A 10151-nucleotide genomic window follows, 5' to 3' on the forward strand; every position below is an offset into this window, starting at 1 on the left:
ACCCCTGCTTCTCCCCCTCTGTAGCACCGTCATCCTCGACCTACTGCCCGTGCCGCGCTGCCCCTCTTGCTAGCTATAAAAGGAGATCATCCCTGCCTTTCTCTCTACACCACCTTGCTCCCTTCCTTCCTCTCGCTTTCCTCGACCCTTTCCTCGTCCACATTGCCCCCGGAGCCGCCCCAATTTAGCCGGAGTAGCCGCCGGAGCCGCTGAAGATCAAGAGGTTGATTGCGACCACCCCTGGAGACGCCGCTGGTGCCGTTCGAGCCGCCGGAGACTCCTCGTTCGTTTGCCCGCATCGCCGAGCCTCGCCGGAGCGCCGGTAAGCCCCCAGCCACCCTCATTATCGCCGGCTAGGTTTAGCTTGCCGAACTTATTCGTCGATGACGGAGACGAGCCTCGGCCGTCCGATCGCCTTTTAATCCTACGGCGCAGGCTGCATACCGTTTCGGTGCGTGTTAAAACACACTGACAAGCGGGACCCTCTGTCAGGCGGCCCGCGTGTGCGATACGCACTGCTGGGCTGGCCCGTTATTCTTTTTCTCTGGCTCGTTTCGTTTTCCCGCCGAAGCCAAAATTTATGAATTAAATACTGGTGCTTTGTTCAAAATTAAATAGAAAAATATCTACTGAGCCAAAATTTATGAATTAAAAATTTCTGGAAATCTTATGAAATTATCTAGCCAAATCAATTGGTTTCAACCTCAGAAGAATTGTAAAACACTGGTAGTAAAAATAACAAGGCAGTACCTTTTCAAACTTCAAACTTTTTTTTTATAAAATCAACCCTAATGTATTTTGAGGTGATTCCACCTCTCATAATTCACATTTCAAATACTCTATTTGAATATGTAAAAATATGACATGGTTGTTTCATATGATCATGGGCTAGATTCAAATAATGGCTATGTGGCTATTTCTAGTCCATTTAAATTATTTTAAAAATAGTATTTAAAATCTATGAGATGTAGCATCTCATTTAAATCACTTTCCCAAGTAATTTGATGTGAGGTTATGACTTTTGTTACATGGCCTCACATTTTATTATTTGAGGATATTAAATCTTAGAAATTTTCAATGAGAGGAAATTATTTTTCAAAGGAAATACATGGAAACCCTTGTATTAATGTTTGTGATGATAATAGATCATCTTGTGTGAGCCAGTATGGCAAATTAGTCTACTTAAGTATTGTTTGGTGATTGTATACCTCGTATCCGTTTATAGACGCTAGTACCGAAGGCTACGAGGAGGAGGAGGTCTTCTACAAAGAAGAGGAGGAAAACTTTGATCACTGTACCAATCAAGGCAAGCTATTACCAATACAAGCTCCCCTAATACAAGCTATACCTTTGCAAGATACTCTTGCAATATTATTGTGTTTAAGGATTTGTCCAAGCCCAAGTTTTTATCTTGCCATCTTTTACTTTGTTTATCAAGGCTTATTTTTATAGTTAACTTTGGTCTAAATGTAGAATACTACAAGAGCATCAAACTTAGCCTAGAGAGCAAAAACTTAGTTAGCACCCCTAATGACTAGTTGCTAGTGCTAAAACTAAAATTGACTACTCTAGATGGGAACTTATGAATCAAATGACTTTGAAAACCTTAGACTGATGAGTCATTCTACTGAATGTTTTGAAGGTGAATATGACTTTTGAATGACAAGGTGAGTTTGACAAAAAAACTGATGGTTGGGTTCGGATGCGATACCATTCCAACTTTAGAGTACCCCCACAATACCTGATAATGGGTAGGGCTTAGATTGGAAATTTATGTGCTTTAGTATGGGTTCCCTCTGAACAAGCATCATAGGGGTTATGCCGAGGCTGCCTCTCTAAAAAGTGAAATGATGTGAAATAGAGGTGAATGTCCTACCCAAGCCCTGTGCAGTTCCCAGGATGGCAGATTGCTATCGCTGGGAGGCCAAGCTCATAGGGGAGGTGCCTATACTAGGGTATGTAAGTGAAAGGTTAATGGTTGATGATCCACATACTGAGTATGATTATTCAGGGCTATCCCTAACGGATGTAATCAAAAGTTGTGGCACAAGTGTACAACCTCTGCAGAGTGTTAAACTATTTGAATAGCCGGGTCCGCGGTCATGGACGGTTGGATGGCCATACTGTTCCGTTGTCAGATGTTTTCTAAAAATGACTTGTGACTTGAAAGGTGAATTTGACTTGATCACAACAGAGTTGTGGGAATGACACTAATGTTCCCACTTGAGTAAATTTGGACAACTAAAGAGTCTTTGACTATTAAGTATTTCTGAAATAAAACTAGCTTTGTGCAAATAAACCTAGAAGCTTAGAACCATGATTAGAGCTACTAGTACTTCTATTAGTGGTAGTTTGCGAGTACTTTAAAAGTACTCATGGCTTTGTCCCTAGCTATTCAAATGGCCAGACTATGAAGAGGAGCACCAGTACTAGGAGGATGGACAGCAGGATGTCTATGATAACTAGGACTACCTCCCGACGTCAAGCGTTGCCTGTGGAATAGATGGACCGCTACTACGTTTCTTCCGCTATGTGTTATGTAATTGATCTGTAGATCAACCATTGTTGTAAGACTGGATCATGAGATCCTTTGTTGTAAAACGATTATGGTTTGTAATAAATAATGTTCTGTGATATTGACTATTATGTCTCGCAAAAACAATCTTCCTGGGACTGTGATGTATGGCATAATAGGCATCTGGAATTAAAAAACCGGGTGTTGACAAGTTGGTATCAGAGCCATTGTTTGACCTTAGGAGGCCCTAGTTAGAATGGACGTCTGAAAAACTTAGTTTCAAAATAAATGAAGTGAATATTTATGAAAACTTATTCTCACTCTTGTCCTTGAGATCTTTTCAAAATGAGAAATCCATGCTCTACTTTTCTTGTAATTCTACATAAAATTTTGACACACTTGATCACTTCACTAACTTACTCATCCTAATTATTCGGAGATGGAGTACAACTATGAGTTCTATCAGCTTGGCCACGGAGGATACCCAATGTTCGAGAAGGATTTGGAGCAACTAGTTGAATATTTAGGACGCCCGTATCTCGAGTTCTTTGGAGTGCCACTCAATAATCAGTCAGGAAGACAACCTCAGTGGGAAGTTACTGCAGATCTAAGAGGAAAGCTGGGAGCCCCAATTAGGGAAACCATATGGTTTTCTGTAAGGGGGAACAATTGGAGGGATGGAATAGCCAAAGCCATGCAAGAAGCACTTTCCCGTCTGTGTGGACAGAATGTGAACAAGATCAAGAACACTCGCTTCTTTTACTACCCAAGACATGACCCCATGGGAAGGCTAATAACCATGCCACCGCACCCGGAGATGAACCACTATGTTGCATACCTGGACTTCATGCTGTACAAGACCCGCAAGGAGTTGGACAACACCCACGCCTTTCGCCAAGCACATTACCCATGAAGACGAAGAACCCACCATTCCGGATGAAGAGTAGTATCACTAGAGCACCTTCGTAGGTGTGAGTTTTTATCTATCCCCTTTGTATCGTAGAACGAGGAAATGGTTCTTAAAACCATTGGTGTGTTAGCTTGTAATGTTTGTTTGGAGTGAATAAAGAAGTGTTGTTGGTTTTTACCACCTCAGCACTACTCAAGTTTTAAACTTTTCGAACTTAAACCAAACCAACCATAGAAAATTCCCTCTTATCTTATGATCTACCTCAATGTTCAGATGGCCCCTCCAACCCGTAGCAACAACCAAGATGCAATGCTGCAGATTATACAAATGTTGGTGGCAGATAGAGAAGTCGAAAGAGCTGAGCGGCAAGCCAACCTTGTCGTACTGCAGCAGATAGCCCAGAACAACCAAGGCCATGGACCTCATGATCATCCTGGATCTAAGTTGAAGAACTTCCAGAATACTAATCCCTCGATGTTTAGCAAGACTGAAGAGCCCTTAGATGCAGATGACTGGCTCCAATCAATGGAGAACAACCTGGAAGTTGCAGGAGTTGAAGCTGCTGAGAAGGTGCTGTTTGCCACCCACTATCTGTCAGGACCTGCCAGAGCCTGGTGGAACAGTGCCCGTACAATGAATGAAGGACAAATGATGACTTGGGAGGACTTCAAGCTCAAGTTCAGCAGATACCATGTGCCCCCGGGTTTGATCAAGAAGATGAGAGATGAGTTCAGAGAGCTCAAGCAAGGAAGAATGTCTGTGGTGGAATACCGTGACAGATTCCTTACTCTGTCTAGGTACGCCCCGGACGAGACAAACACCAATGAAAAGAAGAAATAGAGATTCCTGAATGGACTGCATGATGAGATGCAGATAGTGCTAGTGAATATTCCGTTTGCTGATCTGGAAGCCCTAGTTGATTCTGCCATCCAGATGGAAGGAAAGCTTCACCAAGCCAATGAGAACCGCAAGCGACGTATGATCCACCAGAATGGACCCAACCATGCACAGAAGTACCGCACCAGTTCACCTGCAGGATTTGCACCAAGACCCAACAAGCCACCTGTTCCGACGTTCCGTCCAAACTTCATCAACCACAATGGAGGACACCCGAAGCCCGGAGGCAACAACAACAACAACAACAACAACCACCACCATACTAGTAACAACAACACCACCAACACTGCCCCAAGGACTGGAAGCAATGCTGCCCCCATTGCCCCAAAGGACAAGTCAACTGTGACCTGTTATGAATGTGAAGTTACTGGTCATTACTCCAATGAGTGTCCCAAGAAACTGGCAAAGACAGCCCCCAATACCGCTGCACCTGCTCAGCAGCAGCGCCGTGTCTCAACTGGAAGGAACCCGAACAACCGCAATGGTCGTTTCTACCGCATGGGTGCAACAGAAGCCCAGGAAGCACCCTATGCCATGCAGGGTATGTTTTCCTGTTAACTCAGAGCATCACACCCATTTACTAGGACTGAATTACCCAATCTCTCTTAGGTTCCTATTTTTTCTTAAATCTCGGGACGAGATTTTGTTTAAGGGGAGAAGGTTTGTAACATCCCAAAATTTCAAAACAAAGAAATATGAATTTCCCTTATTACAAAATTTGGAGCCAACAAAAACTTGAATTGAATTATATGGTGTGCATAGTGTTCATGCATGAATGTTGTGATGTTGCCATGATGTTTGTTCAAAATATTTGGCAATGTTTCTAAACCCTAACCATGCCTGTTTAGATCCAAGAGAAACAAAGAAAAAGAAAATAAAATAAAAATAGAATTATATATGAGCCTATGGCCACATTTGCAAATACTAATCTAGGCCATGTTTACTTTGTGTAGAGGGTTTGAAAACATTAACAAACTCAAACCAATAGCATTTGAGTCAAAGAAAAGCAAAACAAATAAAAAGAAAAAGGAAAAATCAATGCACATATGATAATGGTCACTTTTGACAATTTTATCAGGATGCCTACTTTGAGCCCCTGTGGTTAATCTTTTCTAAAACTTCCCCATCTCTTTTCCCATCATCCAAGAACACATCAAGGTGATCACATTGGTGTTGACCAACCTTGCTGAATCATTTTCAAATCCTTATAATAAGCATGCCAAGTAGCAACATTGAAACAGATTTAAGATTCTCTCAAATTTGAATTTCATCATACCAAACCCATTTTGCAAACCAATGCCACCAAGAGATGTCAAATAATATTAGAATAACACCCATAAAGTAGTTTGGCAAAATTCAAAATATTTTCTCTTGCGGCCATTTCAAGAAACACCTTGTGTGCAAGAATTAGACAAAGGCATACACTCTAAAAACCAGTGGGTTTTAGCCTAAACCCTAGCCCCATTTGTCACCCACAGTGTCCTCTGTCCTCCCTTGACCTCACCATGTCCTTGCAAACCCTGTGCCTTGCTCATTTGTACCATGACATGGCCATGCCATCCCCTTGGCCACCTCCACCATGCTCACCATGTCACCCTCCCTGCTGGCCCTGCTAACCTTGTCAAATAGCTCCCCCTCACTCCCACAACCTGCTCGTGCCAGCCCAAGGAGGAGACTGGAGACGAGGTGTGTATCGATGAGGCAGGGACGCACCCATGCTACCCAGACACGCCAGAGCGTGCACGGACGCGACCACGGGCACACCAGGGCACGACCTTGCCCCGTCGCCTCCAACCTCCCCATGACCTCTCCTTTCTCCCATGCGCTCACCAGGACGCCAGCTCCCTCCTAGACATGACCATCTGGCCCGAGGAGCCCTGTAGCCGTCGTCACCATCGACGACCTCCGCCGCAGTACCGCATAGACGCCGAGGTCGCCCAACCGCCTCAGTCCTTCCCCCTCTGTTCCGCGGCCACCATGACGAACGCAGTGATGCCGTGAGCCGTCCCCTGCCCTCGCCCCTGCTTCTCTCCCTCTGTAGCAACGTCATCCTCGACCTACTGCCCGTGCCGCGCTGCCCCTCTTGCTAGCTATAAAAGGAGACCCTCCCCTGCCTTTCTCTCTACACCACCTTGCTCCCCTCCTTCCTCTCGCTCTCCTCGACCCTTTCCTCATCCACATTGCCCCCGGAACCGCCCCAATTTAGCCGGAGTAGCCGCCGGAGCCGCTGAAGATCAAGAGGTTGATTGCGACCACCCCTGGAGATGCCGCTGGTGCCGTTCGAGCCGCCGGAGACTCCTCGTTCATTTGCCCGCATCGCCGAGCCTCGCCGGAGCGCCGGTAAGCCCCCAGCCACCCTCACTATCGCCGGCTAGGCTTAGCTCGCCGGACTTATTCGTCGATGACGGAGACGAGCCTCGGTCGTCCGATCGCCTTTTAATCCTACGGCGCAGGCTGCGTACCGTTTCGGTGCGGGTTAAAACACACTGACAGGCGGGACCCTCTGTCAGGCGGCCCGCGTGTGCGAGACGCACTGCTGCGCCGGCCCGTTATTCTTTTTGTCTGGCCTGTTTCGTTTTCCCGCCGAAGCCCAGGAATTCAAATTCGAGTTAATTCATTTAACCTAAATTCAAATACTGGTGCTTTGTTCAAAATTAAATATAAAAATATCTACTGAGCCAAAATTTATGAACTAAATACTTCTGGAAAGCTTATGAAATTATCTAGCCAAATCAATTGGTTTCAACCTCTGAAAAATTGTAAAACACTGGTAGTAAAAATAACAAGGCAGTACCTTTTCAAACTTCAAACTCTTTTTATAAAGTCATTCCTAATGTATTTTGAGGTGATTCCACCTCTCATAATTCACATTTCAAATACTCTATTTGAATATGTAAAAATATGACATGGTTGTTTCATATGATCATGGGCTAGATTCAAATAATGGCTATGTGGCTATTTCTAGCCCATTTAAATTATTTCAAAAATAGTATTTAAAATCTATGAGATGTAGCATCTCATTTAAATCACTTTCCCAAGTAATTTGATGTGAGGTTATGACTTTTGTTACATGGCCTCATATTTTATTATTTGAGGATATTAAATCTTAGAAATTTTCAATGAGAGGAAATTAGTTTTCAAAGGAAATACATGGAAACCCTAGTATTAATGTTTGTGATGATAATAGATCATCTTGTGTGAGCCACTATGGCAAATTAGTCTACTTAAGTATTGTTTGGTGATTGTATACCTCGTATCCGTTTATAGACGCTAGTACCGAAGGCTACGAGGAGGAGGAGGTCTTCTACGAAGAAGAGGAGGAAAACTTTGATCACTGTACCAATCAAGGCAAGCTATTACCAATACAAGCTCCCCTAATACAAGCTATACCTTTGCAAGATACTCTTGCAATATTATTGTGTTTAAGGATTTGTCCAAGCCCAAGTTTTTATCTTGCCATCTTTTACTTTGTTTAGCAAGGCTTATTTTTATAGTTAACTTTGGTCTAAATGTAGAGTACTACAAGAGCATCAAACTTAGCCTAGAGAACAAAAACTTAGTTAGCACCCCTCATGACTAGTTGATAGTGCTAAAACTAAAATTGACTACTCTAGATGAGAACTTGTGAATCAAATGACTTTGAAACCTTAGAATGATGAGTCATTCTACTGAAAGTTTGAAGGTGAATATGAATTTTGAATGACAAGGTGAATTTGACAAAAACTGATGGTTGGGTTCGGATGCGATACCATTCCAACTTTAGAGTACCCCCACAATACCTGATAATGGGTAGGGCTTAGGTGGAAATTTATGTGCTTTAGAATGGGTTCCCTCTGAACAAGCGTCATAGGGGTTATGCCGAGGCTGCCTCCGTGAAAAGTGAAATGACGTGAAATAGAGGTGAATGTCCTACCCAAGCCCTGTGCAGTTCCCAGGATAGCAGATTGCTATCGCTGGGTGGCCAAGCTCATAGGGGAGGTGCCTATACTAGGGTATGTAAGTGAAAGGTTAATGGTTGATGATCCGCATACTGAGTATGATTATTCAGGGCTATCCCTGACGGATGTAATCAAAAGTTGTGGCATAAGTGTACAACCTCTACAGAGTGTTAAACTATTCGAATAGTCGTGTCCGCGGTCATGGATGGTTGGATGGCCATACTGTTTCGTTGTCAGATGTTTTCTAAAAATGACTTGTGACTTGAAAGGTGAATTTGACTTGATCACAACAGAGTTGTGGGAATGACACTAATGTTCCCACTTGAGTAAATTTAGACAACTAAAGAGTCTTTGACTATTAAGTATTTCTGAAATAAAACTAGCTTTGTGCAAATAAACCTAGAAGCTTAGAACCATGATTAGAGCTACTAGTACTTCTATTAGTGGTAGTTTGCGAGTACTTTAAAAGTACTCATGGCTTTGTCCCTGACTATTCAAATGGCCAGACTATGAAGAGGAGCACCAGTACCATGAGGATGGACATCAGGATGTCTATGATAACTAGGACTACCTCCCGACGTCAAGCGTTTCCTGTGGAATAGATGGACCGTTACTACGTTTCTTCTGCTATGTGTTATGTAATTGATCTGTAGATCAACCGTTGTTGTAAGACTGGATCTTGAGATCTTTTGTTGTAAAACGATTATGGTTTGTAATAAATAATGTTCTGTGATATCGACTATTATGTCTCGCAAAAACAATCTTCCTGGGATTGCGATGTATGGCATAATAGGCATCTGGAATTAAAAAACCGGGTGTTGACAGTTGTTAACCACATATAAGTTCCTGTTCATTCAGTTGTTCCTGTTCATTGCATATACTCATTATATCTTATGTGCTCTCTTATGCAGACTGAAGATCAGTGAATGCATAAGTAATCAGATGTTCAATATTGGGTTTGTTGACCCATATAAAGTACATCATGACACGGTAAGGGATAAAGACGAAGGAACGCGGGGAAACCTACTAAGGTTTATAACGGAGCAACATTTCTTTGATTCAATATTGTTTCCTTACAACTACAGGTGAGAGTCTTACTGATTTGTTGTGCGCATTCAATTTTTCTTACTCGATGTTAAGTGTAATTCATGACGTATATATATAAACATGTGCAGTTTCCAGTGGATTCTGCTAGACATTCAAGTTGATAAGAGAATAGTTGAAGTAAGGACCCACTGAGTAGAGGCCTGGAAGGGTTCCGCAACTTGTAGAAGTTGATCCAGAGGTAATTTCAATCATTTCCGCGCTATATCTTTCGTGAGATATCAATTAATTATCCACTCATTTAATCATTCTCTTGTATGGCAGGGTTTGGAGAGTTTTCAAGAAGAATAATAATGGTAACTTCGCAGAGAAGCTAACATTTACTCTTGTACCGTGCGCCCAGTAGCCACAGGGGACGAATCTATGTGGATACTACGTTTGCGAGTCCATTCGCACGTTAACCATTGAGAAGCAAAACGATAATAGATTCAACGTAAGAAATAACATTCACAACTTTAATTTATTATCGTCAATATTTCGTTATCATGATTGATATAGTCATATTCATCTCATTTTCCTATATAGGTCGACTTCATGCGGGAGAAGCTCCAACCACACGAACACCTACTAGGAACTACGGAGGAAGTGATAGGACTTCTGATGAGAGAAGTAATAGACGACAATGGCTTGTTTAGTACAAATAGGCGCTTCAAATCATCCCCGTGTAATAGTTCGAATAGACGACGGGCTTTAGTCCCGGTAGTCGTGAGCTCCATGTATATGTAAGGGGAATCTACAAATAGACTTTTGCTTCCAATATTTGTTTGCTCGATCTATATATAATGAA

Source organism: Lolium rigidum, chromosome 5, assembly GCF_022539505.1.
Source record: "Lolium rigidum isolate FL_2022 chromosome 5, APGP_CSIRO_Lrig_0.1, whole genome shotgun sequence".
Taxonomy (NCBI): Eukaryota; Viridiplantae; Streptophyta; class Magnoliopsida; order Poales; family Poaceae; genus Lolium; species Lolium rigidum.